The sequence below is a fragment of the Tamandua tetradactyla genome, chromosome 2 (genome assembly GCF_023851605.1).
Source record: "Tamandua tetradactyla isolate mTamTet1 chromosome 2, mTamTet1.pri, whole genome shotgun sequence".
In the NCBI taxonomy this organism is placed as follows: Eukaryota; Metazoa; Chordata; class Mammalia; order Pilosa; family Myrmecophagidae; genus Tamandua; species Tamandua tetradactyla.
In genome coordinates, this window is record NC_135328.1 from 162,247,235 (window position 1) to 162,270,298 (window position 23,064).

Below are 23,064 nucleotides of genomic sequence, written 5' to 3' on the forward strand. Positions count from 1 at the left end.
ATCCCTCGATGAGAAGGCTAACACGGCTTGCAGCTGTTTTCCCGTGGGGTCCCGTGGGTCCCGGGGTCCTGTGATGGAGATCAAAAGGCAGAAAGCTCAAGGCTGGGGCATGGGTGGGGCAGTGCGGCTGCTTAGGGGTGGAAGCTAATTGCCTCACCATCTGGCTCACCGAATCTCAACAAGCCTGAAAGATGAGCATTATCTCTTTTTCAGAGAAGTGAAGATAATGAAACAAAACACACAAAACAAAACAGCAAGGGGAGGAATTGAGTGGGATCTGGGTGTGGGCAGGGGAGGAGCGAAAGGAAGTGTAAGGGAATCACTTGCCACCACTCTGCAGGCAGCCATTCCATGCCACGGGTGTCCAGTCTTCTATCTGATTCAGAGAGGAAAGATGGGGAGTTCTGGATGTTGGAAGTCTGGGTGCAAGATTGGAAATCATCTCCCCATTTAAAAGGTAAAGCACCCGAGGCCCTGCCTGAGGTCCACAGCTGTAGGCGGCAGAGGAGATTGGAGCTCGCGCTGGTCCTACCCCAGCACCAATGGAGCTCTGTCTCCCATGGCCTTGCTACTTAAAAGTGTCACCAAGACCAGCAGCTTTGGTTTAAAAGACAGAATCCTAGACCCCTCCCTAGACCTCCTGAACCAGAATCTGCATTTTAGCGAGATCCCCCTGCAACTCAAATGCCCATTCGTGTCCGAATGGCTGCATCCTGCACCACACAGCCTCTAGTTTAGACTACCAGGAAGCTCCCTCCAACCCTCAGGCTCTCTGCAGTCCATTGCCGGGGCAGGCGGAAGAGCAGGGTCACCTCCAGCAGCAGGCCTTTTCCCACAGCCTTGGTGCTGGAACTTCCTGCACACATCACATGCACGGCTCCTGTGCGCCTTTGCCAGGTCTCTGGTAGTTCTGGCTCCTTCCTGTCCTGTCTCCACCCCCACCTGCAAGCCCCTCAGGGTACAAGAGTGCAGCACAGTGTGCTGCCCACAAACAACAGGGCAAGACAGGGCACAGACAAGCCCTCCACCTCTCTCTACTGTTCGCAGACCTTGTGTCACACGGATCTTTGCAGCAACCCTTCAAAGGAGATGTTATTATCAAAGTAAATAAAACTCTTAGCCACGTTTTCAGTGTGGCTTTAGTTCAAGTTAAGGGCTCTCCCCAGTGCACCCCTCATTTTGTTTCCCTAAAAGGAAACCCTGGCAGCCAGTTTGGAGGTACTGAAACATGGGCATAGTAAGTACTTTGTATAGAGGGCATGAAGTTATGGCAAGAATCATCTGTGGGCATCCTCTCAGGCCTGTACAGGCCCAGGCACTCCAGGAAGAGATGGGAGTCAGGCTTTTCTTTGCTGGCAGGGGTCTCCCAGGGTCCCAGCTGAAGAGTACTGAGCCAGAAACCAGCAGCCGTGGCTTCTAGCTGCAGCTCCGTCAGTAACTTGCTATGTGACTTGGGGCAAGTTAGCTCATTTTTCTGAAGGCCCAGCCCAGTGCCACACATGAAGGAGGCACTCAGTAAGTGGCAAATTCTGTTGTTCCCTGGACCTCAGTTTCCCCATCAAGAAAATGAAGATGTTCTAGAATCGGTTGTTTCCAAATTGTGGTTCAAGAGCTCTGGCGGTGCCACAAAATCTGCAGTGGGTTTGGGTCAAGGTCAGAAAAAGAAATCAGATGGGTCCCTGGGCTGTACCTGATTTCAACCAGAGCAGCTGGCTTTTTATTCATTCTACATTCTAGCCTTCCTCATGAAATTTTTTTTCTCTCTCTCTGTCTTTTTTAAAAATTATTTACAATGATTTTGAAAACCATTGTGCTGAATATTCTCTGAGGTCTCTTCCAGCCAGCAGAGACTACGATTCTAGGCCTGTTTCTTGTGACTTGGGATTTATAAAGCAGCCACTAAACAGAGATTTACTGAGTGCCAGCTTGTCATTTACCGCTGGCATACCCTGGCCTCTGCTTTACAGCGATCACTTCGGTGCCGTAGGGAAAGCAGACCGCAGGGATGTGCACGTGATGGCAGCCCCACAATGCACTCAGCCTTTCTTCTGAAACAACAGATACCCCGATTTCTATAGCCAGACACCTAGCTACCCAGAAGAGAACCTACATTTTCTCACCCTCATATGGCTGGGTGTGGCCTTTTTACTAAATTCTGGCCAATAGCATATAAATGGAAGAGATGAGCACAATTTGTGGGTGATGCAGCTAAAGAAAGGGGCATGCCCTTCCCTTACCTACTTACTCCTCCACCAGTAGAATGTGGCGAGCAATAATGGATCACGTGCGTAAGGAAAATTCCCTGGGGGGGGTGGTCACAGGAAGAAGGAACCTGACACTGTGAAGCTGCCACCCAATCCCTGGACTGTTTATACTGAGGTTGCTACGTGAGTGAGAAATAAATTCCTGCCCTATCTAAGACACCATAGGGGTCTCTGTCAAAGTAATTGTATATATGCCCATGTATATATGTAATAATATATATATGTATATAATGTGTATATGTGTGTAAACTAATTCAGTGAGCAAGAATGGGAGCGGGGAAGCCAGTTAGAAGCTTTAAAAATAATCCAGGCAAAGATGATGACAGTTTGGGAACAGGTAATAGCTATGAAGGCAAGGAGAAGCTCAGATTATAGATGCATCGCTAAGTTGTAGGTGTTGAGATTTGCTAGTGGAGTAAATGTGAGATATGAGAAAAAGAGAAGAGTCAAGAATGATTCCAGGATTTGGAAGAATAGTGTGGCCATTTACTAAGATGCCAAAGATGAAGGAGGAGTATGGATATAGGCACAAATCAGAAGTTAATTGTGGATGTAAGTTTGAAATGCCAAGTAGACACCAAAACATTGACTGGGCATTTGGATTCAAGCATCAAGAGTTTGTGGAGAGAGAACTGACTTCAAAATAGAAACAAAACCTACTTTAAAAGCCACAATATAGAGTTCTTCTACCAGACATTTTGGGCAGAAAATATAGGGAACAAAATAGAATTCCACAGTGAGAATCTGATCAAACTGCTGCCTTGTCATTTCCTGTCATTGCCATATGGCCTTTAATTAGCTGGTTCTGCAGAGCACTGGGCTGGGAAACTCACAGGAAAAATTACTGTTTCACACACCTTGGAAACCATATCCTCACATCTGAACAGCTCTGAGTTCTCAAGGCACATAATTACCCTCTGAGAAAGCTTTCCAGCGTGAATGACATTTGGGAAAGCTGGGAAGTTGGGCAACTGGTTTTTCAGTCCAAGAGGCACAATGGAAAGAGTGGTCAGAAGACCTGGCTTGTAGTCCTGGCTTCTCTATATAAGAACATGGTGATATGGGATAAGTCACCTAATATGCATCCATCCATCTGAAGAGAGTATCTCCAGTGTAGTTTCCTTTCTCCTGAATCTTCTGTATCCCTATACCACTATGGTATATTGCTTACTTAAGCAATAAGCAGCTGAAAGAAGCAAGGCTATAGAGTACAAAAGAAGGAGCATTAAGAAATAAGGCGGTATCTGTTCAGACAGAAATGGACAGTGGAAAACTCTCCTGGCATCAGGGTTTCGAGCAGTAGAGATAGAAGGGGAAGAAAACCCAACCTGAGGACTGAGCTCTCTGAAGCAGGAGCTGTTTTGTGAGAGAGATTTGGGAGCTACAGAGCAGAATAGATTGCTCCTTGTTTCTCAGGGTCTAACTTTGGAAAACTGCAAGTCTCATTTTCAGCACGGCACCATGTCCAACACAGCACGGAATGGTGAGGGGTAACAGTTAAAGAGGTGCCTTAAGGGCATTGTCACAGAGGCTGCACACTAGCATGGGGTGGATAAAGATAAAGAGCATCTGTAGAAGCCTCAGGGTTGTGATCTGAAGCTAGAAGCCATAGAAAACAGAGACCCCGCATCTAGAAGGTAAAGCAGGGACAAAGTCTACAGCATCAGGGGCCATGGATGGATGGATGACACCCAAAAAAACCACAGGAATTATGAATTACTCAGTAGACAGTGATGCAGGCTGCCCAGGGGCCAGGCCAAACTCACCGTATTGGTGTACTGTGAGAAGTAAAGGAACTCTTGGATCAGAGTTCCCTCCCCATCTCTCCTGTCTACCCTGCCAACTCCATGGCCATGAGGATGCATGGACTCACACTTACACCCAGGTGGAGGAGACTCTTGACTGAGCAAAAAAATTGGTATTGATAGAGAGCTTGAGTTTGAATTAACTGTCTATCCCAATGTGACGGAATTAGTCAGAGAGAGATTGCATTAGTCCAAAACAAACTAAGTTGTCTTTAATTGGGAAATTTAAGAATTATTTTCCAGCATCAGTAGAAATGGAGACTCAAGAGCAAAGTGAGACCAATATCATCAAAGGAAATTGCTATTTTGCACATCAGAAAATTTGCAAATTTGCAAATTAAAGAATTCTGCTATACTTCTTTCATTTATTCATCCTTTTATTTATGCCACTTCTACCAAACACTTAGTTTATGCAAGGCCCTAAAAAGAAAAATGAATAATACTGTTCTCCTTTAAGGAACTTAGAGATTGGAGTGGAAGACACCACTCATGATCTCAGTGCTAAAATCGAGACAAGTCCAGGTGGCTGAGAGAGCCCCGAAGGAAAGCAAAGGGCTCTTGGCCCAGCCTGGGAGGACAGCCAGGGAGAAGTCAGTACCTTATCTGAGTCTTTACGCTGAGTGGGAGTTGATCAGGTGGAAAAGACAATCAGGTATGGTGGCTGGCGTTCTTTCCTCCTTCCCTTCCTTCTTTAACTAATATTTATTGGGCAGACTACCAAACACAGAAGCTGATAGAAGCAATGGGAATGGAGCAGTGAATAAAATAGGAAAGATCCCTGCCCTTATGGAATTTACATTCCAATGGAAGGAGAGAGTTGGTGAACAAACAATGAAATAAATAATGTAATATAATACCAAATAGTGATAAGTGCAATGGAGGAAAAAAATAAAGTTGAGTAAGGAAAGAGAAGGAGGCATAAGGGGTGGTAAGGAGGGTTCCAGAGGCTATTTTGCACCAGGTGGAAAGGGGAGTACTCTGATTATGTGAAAATTGTAGAGACCTTGGCCCCAACATTTCAGAACCACTGATCTAGCAACTCTGGACTTCTTGTTGTGTGTACATGTATGTGTGGGTTTGTGTGTAGAGGGAACCCCCAATTGTAAAAGCTTGGTTGACTTTTTGTTTTTATTTGTAGCAAATGCAAGTCCTTACTGATTCAATGGTCAAAGGTATGAAGGCTTATATTGGAGCCTGAGGCATCAGAGAAAGTCTGACAAGGAAGAATGTCCAAAGTAACCAAATGGACAGTAGTTATTGAATACCCACTTTAGACTATAAAGGCTAGGCCGGGTGTTTTAGGGGTGTTCTAGGTGTTATGGAAGGGAGAGGTGAAGGAAATTCCTTTAGGGTGACTTGGAGAAAGCTCTTAAAGAGGCAAGTTAAAGAATGATGAAAATAAATGGGGTCTTTGAACCTGGTCAGACATTATTTTCCAAGGGAAAAAGAATTTTTCCACACAGTAGTCAGGCAATTTAGGGATGGAAATTCTAAAGGATATTCTGATCCCAGATTGGAAGTCAGAAATGCAGGAAAGAATGAAAAATAAGAAACAAAAATTGTGGGTAATATTTTTCAGATTATTTAAATGAACATTGAAATGAAAATAATAATAGTAATGTATAGAATAAGAGTATGTGACTATAGTATATATGCCAGGGGATAATAGAAGTGAAGCATTCTGACATACCTGTATTGAGTCACATCTAGTCTCATCACACTGAAATTACAGAAAACCAAACAGAAAATCTTAAAAGTAGCTCCTCGTAAATCTACAATTTTCCCTGGTGCCAGCAGTTCCCCCTCCTAGTTTGCATAGTTGTCCATTACAGTCTGTCCTCACATTTCTAGTGTCCTTGAGGCCAACCTTGAAAATACATGCACTGATTTTAAAAGTTGTTGAATGTGCAAACATTGGGCTTGGGGACTCTGGGAAAGATACAACATTGTCCAAGACAAGATCTCTCTAAGGCTCTTACAATCTACCACTGCCAACATGTATATCAAGAACTCTGAAAAACTACTTGGCAGAAACCATTTGTTTCAAGTGGTGTCCTTAGCTATGCAGACCATAAATTGATTAGAAAGCCAGTTGATGTATGGCCTAAAGTAATGTTCTTTTTCTTGTCGATTTATTATAATAAGGACCTTCATTACCTAATAATTGTGGGTAGGATTCAAGGTTAATTAGTTGTATATGGAGTTCTGCTATGATCAGTAGTAATTCTGTATCTGATGAGAACAGTTTGTCCTAAAGGATCCCTCAGACCTGCATAGGTACAATAGCTGAATTATAAAGCAAGTTTTATCTCTAAGTGCATTTGTTGCAGGATCATTTGACAAACTTACATGATTCTAGGTGTCTCAATTTTCTCTTTTCTCTCAAAGGAAAAATGATAATCGGTGGATAAAATGTTCCCAGTTAAAGTATTATAATGTGGGCAAAATTACAAGTACAAAGTAACGGTCACCCATTAAAGTCAAAGGAAAAGTTCTGTTCTTAAAATGAAAATTCATGAGATTTGTCCAATGATCTTGGTGTTATTGGGAATCCACCTGGGGCCGTGGCAGAGAGCCTGGGTTATTAAGGTAATCTGGTTTATACCTTAATTCCAGCTGTGTGACCTTGGGCAAGTTAGTTAATAACCTTGAGCCTCCGGTTCCTTATCTGTGAAATGGGGGAGGAAAATACTTCCCAGCTCTTTTTGAGCATTTCAGGAAATAAAATTTGTGAAGATGCTAATTCATAGTAGACACACAAGTGTTAATTATACACACATGCACATGCTTTTTTCTTAGAATCTTGCAATGATTTTCAGGTCGGCCCCATGTCCATTTATGTGTCTAAAATGTAAATCTCAAGGTATGCTACAGATTAGATCTGAAATAAAAAAAAAAAGTGCCTCAAAAATAAAAAAGTAGTCCATTGATTTTGAAGGATTCTTCTTTATTCTAGAATCCCAGTTAATAAGTGCAGGAAGAAGAGCAGAATAAGAAAATCACCATTTTGCAGCTCCCTAATGAATTAATAGATCTAGTCAATAATCATCAACGGCTGCAAAAAAATAGTTAGGTAAAAAATTGATGGGGAACTTTATAATGAAGCAATAAAGTTGGAACACCTGACCCACTGATGAATTTTAACATTGCCAAAAGTAGGACAACTAGACATTATGTGACTCCTAATGAGATGCTGTAGGATATGCACGGCAGCCACCCATGAAATATTATTGCCACCCCTCCCCCCCAAATTGAATCTGAATTTCCTCAAGTCTCTAGGTCTATCAGTTGACAGGAAATACAGGAGGTGGAGAAAAACATTAAATGACATTAAAAAGAAAAAATCGGCCAAACCTGGAATGTAGGAAAATTCTGTAAGACAAATAACTCGGTATATTTATCATATACTGCATATATATATGTGTGTGTAGGAAACAGATGGCACATTCAAAATTAGGTAATTTGAGGAGAGTTTAATAAAAGGACTATTCACAAAAATTTGGGCTGGATATACGGAGACTATAAAGGAAGAAGGGATAGCGCAGAACCCTGAAGCTAATTATAGCTCAAGAGACAACACCAGTCTAGAGATGAAGGGATAAGGGGAAGGAGCAGTTCTCATAATGAAAGTGGAGAAGAGAGAGAGAGTAGAAACAGACCATACAGAGTGAAGGCTTCAGATGAAGGACACAACAAGGGAGCAAATAAATATTGTAAACTGATGGTCAGAACTGTGGTCACACTCCAATTGAAATAAAACAGAAGACACTAAAGTAGATTTAAATTGTACAAAAATAATTTTAAGAATCTGTTTATTTTAACTTCCAGTATTTCTGCATGAAATGGAGTATTGAAGTGTGAGGTATATTTAAATCCCAAACAAATACATTAGGCTCAAATTGGCCTCCCTTTGTCCACTCACTCAGTATGAAGCATCTTTGAAAACTACAGATCTGATATTGGGGTTATATTTGTTGAAACCCTTCACTTGTCCTTATGATAAAGGGTAGACTTTTCAGCCTAATTCATGAGGCCCTTCACAATTAAGCACTTTTTTTGCTCCCTCCAGTCCCTCTACCCTTGAATGGCTCTACCCTAGCCAGCTTGTACATCCTTGGAATGCTACTAGCTTTCTTATAGTGGACACTCACATATGTGGTTCCCTCGTCTTATATCTTAGTTAGGACTCAGCTGCAGGAATCAGAATCCACTTTAGCTAGGTTTTTTTTTAACAAAGGGATTTATTACAGATTATTCATTGGTTTCAAAAGCAATGGCAAGCCCGAAGATAAGACTTTAAGAACAATCTCAAGAGCTGCACAGCAGCTGTAGTCATCACAGCAGCCTTTTCTCCCTTTAGGAAGCTGTCTGCCCAAACTGGGAAGCTGTTGCTGCCAGGCTCAGGAAACCATGAAAATCAGCATACAGTCACAGTCTGGAAGCTATCAGGAAACCACGAGAATCAAGAGCTGCCTCCTGAAAGCCAGACATCTCATCCACATGGTGCTTACTTTCCAGTGAAATTACAGAAGTAGGTAAGCAAGGCCACTTCATCACTTTCACCTTCCAAATCCTGCATGAATGCATGTGACTGATGGAATTAACACACATCCAGCACTCATGCTGCAAGGTAATCTGGGAAATATGGGTTTAAGCTTTATAGAAAGAAGTCAGAGTAGATACTGAATACCAATAGACTGTATCCACCATAGCCTGGAGCATGCTTTTTTCCCTCTTCCTGTGACCTGACATTACTACTCCTTCAGGTCTTGGGACAGACTTTACTTCCTGAAGAAGGCCTTCCCTAACCCCCACCTCACCCCCATCCCTTGCTGAGAATTTGCCTATCACCCAGTGTTTTTCCATTACAAATTATACTCACTGTTCTCCGAGAATCTGTCTTGCCTGCTAGGCTACATGATGGCAGGAGCTACAGCTATCTCGTTCACCCTTATACCCTCAGTAACTTGACCAGGGCCTGTACATTATAGCCAGTTTATATTAAATGAATAAATGTGTTGAGTAAATAAATAAATAAATGCACAAATAAGAGGATATGGGAAAGGACTGTGAGAACAGCTTGAAATAAGGTGGGAATGGACATCGTCTGAAGAAAAGTTCCTTCAACATGGGAGGGGGTTTGAGGCCCTGTGATTTGTTTTCTAGGGAGTGGATAAGCTGAAAGTATAAAGTGTGGCAGGCATCTTAAGTCGCTGTCAGGTCTGGGTGTCTGGAAAAATCCATCCCATTCTAAAAAAACTTATTTTCTCCAGCAGTCTTGAACCGAACCAAATTTTCAACATTTCTCACTCACTGGTAGCACAGGTATTCAGCCCTGCTAGTTGTCCCTAAGAGAGCCAGTCTTTTGAAGTGATGCATGGACTGCCTTGCCTCTGCCTTCTGGAATGTGACCTCATTCTTTCCCCAGGTCAGTGCCCTCATGAATCAGCCTATTCGATCCTGCTTCATCAGGCACCCTGCCAGGTGGGAACCTGGCATAAAAGCTTCAAGTTCAGGGACCTAAGCAGCCTTAACTGTTTAAAACCATGGACTTTGGAGTCAAACAGACCAGAGTTTGAATTCTGAATCCATCACTTACTACTTGTGTGGTCTTGAACAAGTTATTTATCTACCTGAGCCTTTGACAGCTATAAAGTGGAGTTAATGATAGTAGCTGATCCATAGTTTATTTGTGAGGGTTAAATGAGATAATCCATGAATTTAGACCACAAAGAGGTCAATAAATAAAGGCCATTATATTTCTACTCAAGGACTGTCCTTGCCCTTTAGCAGGTCAGATTTTTTTTTCCAACTTGGAGTAGGGTGGAGGGAGAAAAAGGGAAAGGGAACTAGCATGTATTGAGCACATATGGTACATCAGGTGCTGTGCTGGCATGACATTAGCCTCATTTGCTAGTAGAATGAAAAGAGATTTTATAGTAGACAAGCGCGGGTTGGAATCCCAGTTCTGATCTTAGGCAAGTCCCTTCCCCTCTCTGAGCCTCAGCTCCCACCAGTTGTGGCAGCATCTATTGATAGATTTACTGTGCAGACTGTTTGAGCTGACACCATGTAAAAATGCTTAGCCGGATGATGCCCCTAAACGTGAGCTTCTTCCTTCCCAAGGGGACAGCTAATGAGGGCACGGCTTCCATGGGAAGAGGGAGAATATGAGGACAATCCAGGATGGGGCATCCCTGGGCATCAGGGTGTGGCTAGGAATGCTGGAGGGGACATACTACTCTTACTTCTTAAAGATCTGGGTTTGTATAAACACTTTGAGTGAGCCTGCCTTTGGACTAGCAGAAAGATTTGGATGGCTTGCTACATCCCTCCCCAGGAAGGCCTGGGGCACAGAAGGGATACTAATGATATGGCAGGAAACAGTCCAAACAGCAGTTCTAAAGGTCAGCACATCTGGGTTTTAGCTCGGGCTCTACCATCTATGAGTCATGTGACTTTGACCAAACCCTCTTAATCTCTTTGAGTTTATAGTCTCCCCATCCAAAAAGGGGATCATGTCGTATGTTATTATTGTTACAGCATAAAAGCCATCCCAAAACACAGTGGTTTAAAACAACAATGTATTATTTTCTCTCGAGGTTTCTCATGTTGAATATGTTCAGTTAGGTGACTCTTAGGGTTTCATGCGATTTCAGTCAGATGGCTCCTGGGCCTAGAGCCATCTGAAGGCTTGCCTGGACTGGACATCTAAGGTAGCTTTTTCGTTCAGAGGTCTGATGCCTGGGCTTGGATGATGGAACACAGTGGGCTTGGTGGGCTGCTTGCTTACTCCATATTGCTGGCCGGGACTTCTTCAGACCCTGATAGTCTTAAGGTGGTGAGATTTGTCATATGGCAGCTGGCTTTCCCCAGAACAGACAGTCCAAGAGACCAAGGCAGACAACAAGGTTCCCTCTGACCTGGGCTTGGAAGTCCCTGTGTGTCACTTCCATGGCATTCTATTGGTTATAGGTGAGCCACGCGACTGACCCAGATTCAGTGGGAAGTGACGAGGGGACTATTAAAGGTGTTGTGATGGTTTGAAGCTCTGCGTACCTAGGAAAGATCATGTTCTTAAAGCTAATCCATTCCTGTGGGTGTGGACCCACTGTGGGTGGGACCTTTTGATGAGGTTGTTTCAGGTGAGGCACGCCCCAGGTGGGTCTTCATCCTCTTACTGGAGAGTCCTTTATAGGAGACGAAATTCAGAGAAGCAAGAGAGAAGGTGAGAGAGAAAAGCTAGAGAAGGACACACAGAAGATAGAGAAACCACAGAACAGATAGGAAGCCACTGAAGCCAGAAGCTGGACGCAACAAAACCAGGAAGAAAAGGGATAGACGAGTAGAAGTCTCCATGCACCCTGAGGATCACCAGAAGCCAGGCTGCAGGGAAAAAGCATCACCGATGCCTTGATTTGGACGTTTTCATGGCCTCAGAACTGTAAACTTGTAAGTTAATAAATTCCCATTACAACCCATTTCTGGCATATTGCATTTTGTCGGCTTTAGTGAACTAAAACAGAGGTGCCACCATCTTTAATCTGCTACACCGTCCTATGCAGCGCACAGACCTGTCGCGAAGATGAGAAAAGATGGCCTGTGTGAAAGCCCTTAGGATAAACACTAAAGAGAGAAGGGATCTGTTCCAAATCCACCGCTTTCTCTCTGCCCGAACTTTGCCCTGACGCAGGCCCTCATTCTTTCTATTCTGCACCAGTAGCCTCCAGCCTCCCTGCTTCCTGTGTCTCCCCGTCAAATTTATCTTTCACAGGTGCTTGCCTCAGCGATCTTTCTACAGATAAATGTGCCTGTGCCTGTCCCCTTGTTGAAAGTTGTCATTAGCTCTGTGACGCGGCTCTTGCTTACCTGTCTAGCTTGGACTGCCCACACATTACCTAGGCCCCCACCAGACTATTTTGTTCCATATTCAGTGCCTTTGTCCAGGCCATTTTTTCTCCTGGAACTCCCTTCGCTTTCCACCTCTGCCCCATGCTCCCCACCTTTCCAGTTAACCTCACTCATATTTTAAAATTGCCTCCAAACATTATATTCTCCAGGAAGCCTATCTCCAATGCTTACCCTCCACCCCTGTCCCCATGATTGCTACCCCTACTTGTCAGATTCAGATCCCCGTGTACCCTTTCTGTGTGCTCCTGTAGGATCCAGTGCCCACCTCCACCCTATGTGGGACATGACAACCAGGGGTGAAATTCTCCCTGGAAATGTGGGATATGACTCCCAGCGATTAGCCTGGCCCTGGTACTGTGGGATCAACGATGACTTCCTGACCAAAAGCTGGAAAAGAATTGTAACAAAATAAAGTATCAGTGGCTGAGAGAATTCAAATAGAGTCAAGAGGATATTCTGAGACTACTCTTAAATGCAAGCTTCAGCTAGATATTACTATTTACCATGGTTTGCTAAACCCTAACTAAAACCATTCCTGCCAACCCTAAAGTACACCTAGGACTTTATCTGAGATTGTACAAAGGTTCCATGCATAATGATTACTTTCTAGAAACTTACAATCTTCAGATGGCTTCCTAGGCCAGATAAGTTCTGAAACTCAGAGGGCCAGCCTCTCCAGAACATCAATTAGTTTCATCCCCATTCCATATTATCAACAACTCTTTCCAACATGAAAAAGTTAGAATGGGCATAGCCCAAATACCCTGAAAGATTGGGAAAAAGATCAAAGAAGAAGGTGAAGTTATAACACAAAAGATAAGATTGTGGTGCGCTATGAAATTTATTGCTTTTTTGTGATATTATTTTTCACAATTAAAAAAAAAAATCTGGTGCCCATGAAGACTGGCCTCCGTACTATTCCTCAAACAGGTCATGCATGGTCCTGACTCAGGGCCTTTGCACTTGCTGTTCCAACTCTGCCTGAGATGCTGTTTATAAGATATTCACTAAATAGCTGGCTTCTTCACTTCATTCAAGTCTCTGCTCCAATTTAATTTTTTCAGAAAGACTTGTCCTGATTGGCCTATCTAAAATAGCATACTCTCCACCACTTTCTATTCCCTTAATGTGTTTTTCCCCTCAAAGCACCCTCATCTGTTGGGGTGTCAATGCAATGGTGCTGGGGCCAGCTCATACAGCTTGCGAGAGACAATTGTGTACATTTCTCCCAAACTGGCATTTAGGGACCTTGCATTGGTACCTTGAAATTGGCCACGATAGAAGCATTTACACCAAAAAAAAACCACTACAGGTGACAAATCTTGGCCCTTTTTCTTTTTTTTTAACAGACAGCCAGATGTTAAACATTTACCTACACACTACTGTATATGTGTATTTGTTTATTGTGTTTATCTCTCCCACTAGACTTGTTTATTAATGCTGAATTCCCAGCATCTGCACTCCATATACAAAGTGCGTGCATAATAACTGCTTGTTGAATGAATGTTCAAATGAGTCAAACAAGCAAATCAGTAATAAGAATCACACCGAATTGAAGTTGAGCTGCTCGAAAGCAAAAATTGGCTCTATCTTCATCTTTCGCACCCAGCCCAGAGCCTGGCACATAGAAGGAGCTCTGGAAATAAACAAGCAACTGCACGCTGCAAAAAACTGTAACCACTTTCAAACTCATCTGCACCCTGATGAGCATGAAAACTGGATGAAGCAACTCCTCTCGGTAGTTTCCTGTACAGGCTGAAGACGGAAATGCGCACTAGAGCAGGTAGAGAAACAGGATTCATCTGGAAGGTAGGAGCCAAGATTTCAAATCCTAGGAGTAATGCTTGCTACGTGATCTCAGCCAAGTCACTTCTCCAACCTGGGCCTTTGTTTCCGATTTGTAAGTTGAGACGATTGGGGAGAGATGACCACTGGGTGTCTTCTAACTCACGAACTCTGCGTGTGTCTGGGGCTGCCCTAGGTGTGGCAGCTCTAAGGTAGAGTAGGTGTGGGCAGAAGGTGGCAGGCCTGGCCAGCAGGCCTCCTACAGGTGCCAAAAGATTTCCTCGAACATGATGGGACTTTGGCTGCTTTTCCTGCTCAAGCTGGATGTAGTCGGAAAGGTCTCCACGACAGGGTGGAGCAGGGAGATTTTACACAGTGGTGACCTCAGTTATTTAACAAACAGGTTGGCTCACTTGGTCAGCCAGCACCTTGTTCCCTATTATTATTTAAGCTGCATGGACGTGTAGTTGGCAGGCAAAAAAGCCTTGGTTTGGGTTGCAGAAGTTAACATTTATTGAGTGCTTAGCCAGACACTGCTTTAAGACAAGCGTCAGCAAACTACAGGCCCATTTTTTGAATGACCCATGAGTTAAGAATTTGTTTTACATTTTAAAATGGTTATATAAGTACCAACATAATAATGTTGACTTTGTCCCCTTGGTTCAGAAAGCTAAACTATTTCTCTTCTGGCCTTTTTCTGAAAGAGTTTGTGACCCGTTCTAAGTATTTAACATGGATTAACTCATAATCCTAATGATAACCCTATAAAGTAGGTCACTAACATAATCCCCATTTTACAGATGAGAAAACAGTGGTTAAGTAATCTAAAGAAGGTCAAATGGCTGGTAAAAGGGGAAGTCAGGTTTTGAACCCAGGCAGCTTGCTTCCATGTCCCCTTTTAATATTTTCTATCCCCCCCACCCCAATATTTCCATTAACTGGCTGTGTGACCTTGAACAAGTCATTTCACCACACCCGTAAAATGAGATGATGGCGTTGAACTCCATCAGAGGTTCTAAATTGGGGGTGGTGGGATTTTGAAAGGAATAAACTCCAGGAATTCTGTGACACCCCCACTGGAAGCAGTGTACAAAATTTAGCATGCTTGTACACAGAGGTACATTTATTTGGGAAGAGACTTTATCGCTTTCCTCAGAAATGGATTCTATGACTCAGAAAAGATAAGAACTACTAAATGAGATTTCTTAGATGATTATCTCCAGCTTTAACAGTCTTTGATGTTACCTGTTGGGGTTATATTTTCCCCCTAAATGTTATCCTTTATGTTGTCTTTTCTGCTCAGATATTAGCTTGTTTGGTTGTCTTTTTTTTTTTTAAATCCCAAACGTTTTATCTACTGAGTTGTGTCTTTTTCCTCAAAAGCTCTACATATTCATAATTGAAAAAAATGAGGAGAGGTAGGAAAACTCTAAGAACAAGTTTGGTTTTCCTGCTGATGCAGTCTGCCATTCTAGATAACCCTAGATAAATAAGCTACATTAGTGGGGAGGGCAGGGACTATTGTTTATAACTCTTTATTGTAATTATTCATATGTTTCTATGTTATTCATTCAACAAATGTGTACTGAGCTCCTATGAGGCAGGGGTTGAGGCGAGATGGTGAGTGCCCCAGAGTCAGGGGTTATGTGCTATTTGCTTTGGTATTGCCTCAGCCAAGCACAAGACAGACATTCAATAAAGGTTTTTGGTTTTTTTCTCTCTGTACAAAACTTAGTTATTTTATTTGTAATCAACATATTCTCTTTTCCCCCATTTTTACCACTTATGTGGTACAATTAAATATCAATTTTACATTCACAATATTGTGTCATTGTCATCACCATTACCAAAAATTTTCATCATCCCAAACATAAACTCTGTACCCATGAAGCAATAATTCTTCATTTCCCCGCCACCGCCACCCTAGGCCCTGACAACCTGTAATCTACTTTTTTCTCTATGAATTTGCTTCTCCTAGGTATCTCATACAAGTGAAATCATATATTATTTGTCCTTTGTATCTGGATTATTTCACTCTACAGGACAGCTTCATGATTCAAACATATTATAGTTTTTATCAGCATTTCATTCCTTTTCATGGCTGTATAATATCATCAGTAAGGGTTTGAAATGAATAAATGATAACCAGCTGACTGGCTGACTGGCTGAGTAGATGGTTGAATGGAGGTATGAGAATCAGTAGTGTGGGGTGGGGAAAGGAGGTTAAGGGTGCTGGGCACTGTGGTTTCTGTTGGTTCCTGGTTCCTTTCCAATCAGTAGCCTCCCATGACCTCAGAGAAACTTTTGAAGGCAGTCCTGCCTTTCTATCAATCATAGTCTGAATGGTCATAGCTGAAGTTTAGCTGACAGAGTCAGAACTTCCCACCTGAATCCAAAGAAATGAATCCAATTGCTTCTATCCCACTAAGATCAGAGGAACAGCTGGGACTTTCTTGCCCTTTGTCTTAGACACACACAACCAGGAATTAGAGAATAATGAAGCCTCCTCTCTCTTGCCTGCCTCATTCTTCCTCGAGTTCAGAAATTTCCCCTTTCTCCTATTTCTTCTCACGTCTACTTCTATGTCCTGGGTGAGTCTCTAGTGAGATTATGAATGGAATACAGTCCTCTCAGCACACACAGTCTCCAAGCAACTGATGGGATGTGCTTGGGGATGTCTCAATATGATCAGAGGCAGGGAGGAGCAAACAGGGAATCCCTTCCGCAGAGGGGAAGGCTGGGATACTTGCACCCGTGGAAAGGGTGGCACAAAAAATGATGTGTCTGCAACCAGAAAGATTGGAGGGTTCTGTCCTGCTCTGTTGCTTTGGACAAACATTAACCTGCATTAGACTGGACTTTTATCATCTGTACGGTGCAGGGCTCACCCAAGGTGTAAGCTAGCAAAACTAGGCATTGGATAAAATCTAAGCCATTTCATGACTTAGATGCAGTTGAGAGACTGACTGTTTTGATGTTCTGATGTTCTGATTCAATAGTTGTAGAAGAAAAAGAGGGTGGGACGTGGTTTGAATTTGCACCCTACTGGGTGTGATGGAGTTTAAAACATTTGTGTTCAGGAAATTCATATGGTCTGTGGCAACATGATATAATAGGAAGAGCATGGTCTCAGAACTGGACAAAAAAGAAAGTGACTTCCAGTTTGCCATAAACAGACTGTATATTCTTTGGAAAGGGTCCTTTTGCCTCAGTTGCCTTATCTATAAAGTAGGAATAATAAAACCTACCTTATATATATGTTGTAAGGAGAAAGATAATATACATGAGTAGCTGGCCCACAATAGGCTCTCAATAAATTCTAGATATTTTTAGTATTGCCAAGAAACTATCTGTTCCTAGGAAAGAGGAACTCTGTGGATAAGGTAAGGGGCAATTTTGGTTATGCCTACCTTCCAGGGCAGGGGAGTAGAGAGGCAAGAGGACAGGAGCAAAACCTCCTTCACAGCCTCCCCAGGAACTTCTGCTGGTATCTCCCAAGACTGTCTAGTCACATAACATCATCTGCTGGACTGGGCCACTGTTGGAAACAGCGCTACACCCCAGGGTGTGCAGTTGGCACAGGGGGAATGATGAAGGAATGAGGATGTGATCACCTGGAGAAGCAAGGAGAGAGGCAGGGAGGAGAAAGGAGGAGAGGGGAGGGAACTGGGAACCAAGAGAGCTGGCTTCAAATGCCTGAGGAGTCAGCAAGTGAAAGATGAAAATCACTTACTCTTTACTGCTCCAAGAATGGAGATCTGGGTCAGTTTGTGAAAATTAGAGAGGCACAGAATTTCCCAAAATATTATAATGACCTTTCTAGTAAAATTGCTTGGAACCAGAATGTGCTGTCTCGTAGGGAAGAATGGACGTTTCATCGCAGGTAGCACATAAGCACCTGTTTAGGATTTGAGAAGGAATTCTACCTTTGGGTGAGAGACTGAAATAAATAACATCTAAGATCCCTTTCAATAATTCTAAGGAACATAACTTAGATCAGGGCCTCCCAGAAAGGCTGGCTGGTTTGGGACTGGCAGCAGCACATTTGAGAACTCTCACCACCCACCCTCACCTCCGGAATAGCTGGAAGTACTCAGAACCAGCAAAGGTTTCCACACGCCCTCAGCAGGCATCACACATCACCTGGCCAGTTCTGGGAAAAGAAGCACCATGACTCATCAATATGGGGTTTGAGAAACGTGGCTGCCTCAGTAATGTTGTGATGAGATTTCCCAATCCATCCTCAGTTGTTGCCAAATCTCTCCTGAAACTGCTGGGCCAGACAGCCAATGAGATTAGCTACAAAATAAGTACAAAGCTATTGAGTGTTTTATGGCTTTCCCTGGAGTGTAAAGCCCTTGGAAAAGACATCAACTACCCCTACAGGAAGAGACCAGAATGAGAGGAGTCACTTTTGGTGTGCAGTTTGTGATGTCACGATCATAAAGAGATCATGACGAGGAGATATTGAAGTGAAACCATGACACACACTTTTAAGGTTAAATTGCAGTCAATTTTCCCACTCTGATGGCCTACAAGAACCAAACAGAACCACAGGTGTCACAGCTAACTGGTCCTTAAAAAACTGAGTAAGGCCCCACTCAGGTGTAAAAGTGCAAACAGAGAAATGTGTTGTCTTCCCAGAAAAGTGAAAAGATCAGATATTCCCTATGAGGTTCAGATCCAAACCACACCCCGTTTACCTTCCCAACATCTTTGACCACCTCTTGCTTATTCAGGATCCTTCAGTAAGAGACTAAACTGTGTCACGGAAAAGTGTTGTGAATTCACTGTTGTGCCCTACACAATTAGAATCCACTCTTCACGAAACTGGAATTTACCAAAAATATTTGTACATGTAAAGGAAAGAAAGAACAATAATAAAACTACAGAACGCAAGACTAGCCTCTTTTGCCCGTCCAATCCTCTTCCAATCTGTGTTAATTTATATATACAGGTGCAGTCAGGAGACCTGGAGTCTAGGCCCAGCCTCACTACTTCTATGCATGTGACTATGGGCAAGTCCTTCCCTTCCCCTGCCAAGGTCTCTGTTTCCTCATCTGTAAAATAGGTCTAATCATACCTTCCCTGCCTACTCCCCAGGGGTGTTGTGGAGATTGCAGGAAATGATCAGAGTACAAACAATAAAGCAGCTAAATATTTAAGATATTCTTGCATCCTAAGGGGCAGGGGATGGTGGCTGGAAAGGGGACATCAATAGGGACTCTCAGACAGCTGTCCCCACCAGCACCCAGCTCCTTGAACCTCTTCTTCAGCAATCTCACCATCACCAGCTCTGTACAGAATCCTTTAATGATCTCTATGCATTTTCACATTCCTAAGATGACTGGTGATAACAGCTAAGATTATAAGTATCTTCTACATGGCAAACACTGTGCTACATATTTCATATACTTTATCTTGAATCATTAAAATAATTTTGGATGTTTTTTTTCTTAAGGACAGTTTTATTTTTTCCATTTTGTTTTTATAAATTGTACCCTTTAATATAGAACTGACATGTTGGTACAGATCTTATACCAAGGAGAATCAGATAATCAAAAACAGTTTCTGAAACAGAGCACGAGAACGGCTGGTGAAGTTCAATGGGAGGAAAGCATGCTCTTAATAACAAGGTGGGAAATCACGTTTAACTGATATTAGCTGTGGGTTTTTTCATATATTCCCTCTATCATTTTAAGGAAGTTCCCTTGTATTCCTATCTTTTGAAGTGTTTTCAACAGGAAAGGATGTTGAATCTTGTCGAATGCCTTCTCTGCATCAATTGAGATGATCATGTGATTTTTCTGCTTTGATTTGTTGATATGGTGTATTACATTAATTGATTTTCTTATGTTGAACCATCCTTGCATACCTGGGATGAATCCTACTTGGTCATGATGTATAATTCTTTTAATGTGTTGTTGGATACGATTTGCTAGAATTTTACTGAGGATTTTTGCATCTATATTCATTAGAGAGATTGGTCTGTAGTTTTCTTTTTTTGTAATATCTTTGCCTGGTTTTGGTATGAGGGTGATGTTGGCTTCATAGAATGAATTAGGTAGTTTTCCCTCCACTTCGATTTTTTTGAAGAGTTTGAGGAGAGTTGGTACTAATTCTTTCTGGAATGTTTGGTAGAACGTTTAACTGAGATTGGGGCAATGTAGGCATCATTACCCTCAGTTAAGCAAGGAAACTGAGGATCAGAGGGGTGAAGTTACTTGCTCAAAACCACATAGCCAGTAAGTGGTGTGAAGCTGGAATTTGAAGCTAAGCCTCATTGGATCTGGAGTCCATTTTCTTTAAGTTACACCACACTGCTTGCCTATGGACTCCCAGGCAGCTCCAACCTCATCAGACCACATCTCTTCTCCCTACAGCCTCTAGATGATAAAAGTTTGGGATAGAGCTAAAAGCAAAAGTGACACAAAAGGTATCACCCAGTCTTCCACGTAATTAAGTGTTTGGAGGGCAGGTTAGGGTGTAGATGGACGTTCATGATGAGAGTAGTTTGCGAGAATGGGACCAGGAGAAAAGTATTGAAAAGGTCAATACTTTCCTAGGAAAGTAGAATAATACAGCAACATTTCATACATTGAAACATACAACTCATTGTTAATGAACCCAATAAACATTACTACTACCTAATATACGCCTGGATCTGGGGCTACAGTGCTCAGATGTGGTTTATGCTCCTTATATACCCTTGATGAGCCTGAGTTCATGAAGCTTTTGTTAAATATTTAAAAATTAAAATAAAAAAGCTAATGTGATATTTTGCAGACCTAGGCAAGACAGAGACCAAGGGAGAAGGGAGAATCAGAGCTGGGGTTGTGCTTACTAAATGAACTCATTACGGTATTTATGGTATTTATGTGCCTGTGAAAGTCTCGCAGAACCCCAGGATTTAAGGAGGGGGAAGAGGGGCTTGGACATCCTCAGTGTTTACTTCATCTTTCCATAGAGGATATCAAAGCCAGGGCTGTTAAGTAACTCTTTAGCCAAAATCTTCTTCTATGCTCATCCTCCCAGCACCCAACATGGATGGAGGTTTGGAGACTTCAGAACACTGACCAAAGAAGAGCCACTTCAGCTGTCCTAGCTAAGCAGTCAATCAATCACACTATCAAATGCATTCCTGAGTTCTGAGGAGCCTCCCCTATCAGTTTTCCTCTTGCCAAGCTGGGATTCAGTGGAATGATAAGTACATTGACCCTGTCAGTTGTAGGGAGTGTGGCAACTTAGGCAGTAGCTGGACAGGTGAGAAGACAGGATAGATATTTTAAAAACAAACATGCAACCTATCTTTTTTAGAACATCTTACCGTTTACAAAGGTTTGACATCTACAATCTCAGCTATTCAGATTTGATTCTCAGAATAACCTAGGAATTAGAGAGATGCTATTATTCCCATTTTACAGAGGGGAGGACAGAAGCCCAGAAAAAAATATTTGTTGTCATTCTGCAACAGGGAGCTAGAGAAGGGGCATTCCCCCACATGTAACAGAGAGGGGCCTATCAGGAAAGGCTTCCTGGAGGGGGCCTGAGAACTGAGGCGCAAAACACAGTTATGCCCTAAGTAGATGAAGAAGGGGGGGATTCCAGGTAGAGTGACTGCAAAGTTACGAGGGAGGCAGGAGAGGTTGGCAGGGACAAGATGATGATGAGAATGATGATGATGATACTGATGACAGCAGCCCACACTTATCCATCGCTTACTATGTACAGATCCTGTTAGAATAAATACTGTTCTAACTTGCTTATCTACATTAATTCTTATACATATCTTGCAAGATAGGTACTATTATTTCCCTATTTTACAGATGAGGAAACTAAGGCATAGAGATATTCAGTAGCTTTCCCAAAGTCCTATAGGAAATGGTCTTACAAACTAATTAAAGAGTATGAATTTTATCCTAAAAGACAACAGCCCCCTGGTTTAAAGTCTGATTTGAGGCAGGGGGGATTGGTATTGAGGAGGGGAAAGAAATTGGATCCTGTCAAGGTTATTGGCACAAAGAAGGCCAAAATGAGGCAATAGGGACAGAGAGCAGAGGAAAATCCTTCTAACACCTGGTTGTGGTGTTGGGAAGAAATGGTCCCTCATATGTCTCAGCCTCCTCTACCTGTAATGGTGGAATAATGCTTTTTCCACCTGTCTGCCTCAGGAATGGCTTGAAAATTAATGGGGAAGAGGCTCGGTTGGCTTTCATGTGCTAAACAACACCCTTTTACTACTGCTGGTGCTCATTAAATGCCGAAAATATAAAATGCACTTTGAGGGAGGAGCTGGAAATAATGATACCCTGCTAATTATTGTTAATTTTACTACAGCTTTGAAACCCCGGACTTTCTCAATGATTCAAAAAGAGATTGCAATCCTTCTCTTCCATTAAAGTAGCCACACAGTGGCAGACAAGCAATTTCCCACAAGCTCCATTATTTCACCATTTGAAGTGGTTCGGCAACTGTATGGGTCACAAGAAAAAAAAAAAAAGCAATGATTTGCTCTTTCAGAATTACTCTGTAAAAAGAACTCCTTATGATCTTGTTGGTTCTTTAAAGAAATTTGTTCCTTGTCTTCTCCCTTGTATGTGAACATATGTAAATATTTGTGTGCCTGTGAAAGAAAAAAAAAGTGTTCAACAGAATTTTAATACAGTGGACACCAGTATGCCTGATTGTAATCCATGATATCCTGAAAGACCGATCGCTCTCCTTTCTTCAGATTCTGTATCACTTTGTTTCCACAAACATTTAATTTATTTAAAGATTTAAATTTACATTATTTATTTATTTAACAGCCAGGCAGGGTACCAAACACCCCTCTCAGGAATCTGAGGAAATAAACTGATGCGCTGTCTTTTTCCCTGTGGACGACTTTGGGTCTCTAAGACTCAATTGCCATCGCCTATAAAATGGATCTGATAGGTATTTCATACCTGTCAGGACCGGTGTGAAGATTAGCTAATAATGTTTGTGTAAACTTTATTATGAGAACTGGGGAAGGAAAACAGGAAGTGAAAACTTGAGGCGAGGAACAGGGATTGGGAAAGGGAGAGAGTAAAGGAAGGACAAGAGTCTGGGGGTAAAAAGCGCGACTGTCCCGAAACGCACTTTCCAATGAAAATCCTGAGAACTCCTGTCCAGAGGAGCGGCCTGGAAGGCGCAGGTGCCTACCCAGAGAGTGCGCGGAGGGCGGGTCCCTCTGCAGGTGGGGCCCGGCGGGCGGGGGCGGGTCCCCCGCAGGCCGCAGGTGAGTATCGGTTTTCCTCTCCCTAGCTTTCGGTCCGGGG

General features: G+C 42.7%; 1 long non-coding RNA gene across 1 annotated transcript in view; it reads left to right on the forward strand.

Moving 5' to 3' along the window:
- The window catches only part of LOC143662930 (uncharacterized), a 29,861-nt gene extending 20,372 nt beyond the window's left edge, over positions 1–9,489 (forward strand). Inside the window, exons 2-3 of the long non-coding RNA XR_013165673.1 lie at positions 8,430–8,604; positions 9,346–9,489. This is a non-coding gene — a long non-coding RNA (uncharacterized LOC143662930). The remainder of the gene's footprint in view (positions 1–8,429; positions 8,605–9,345) is intronic.
- Positions 9,490–23,064: the final 13,575 nt, after the last annotated feature.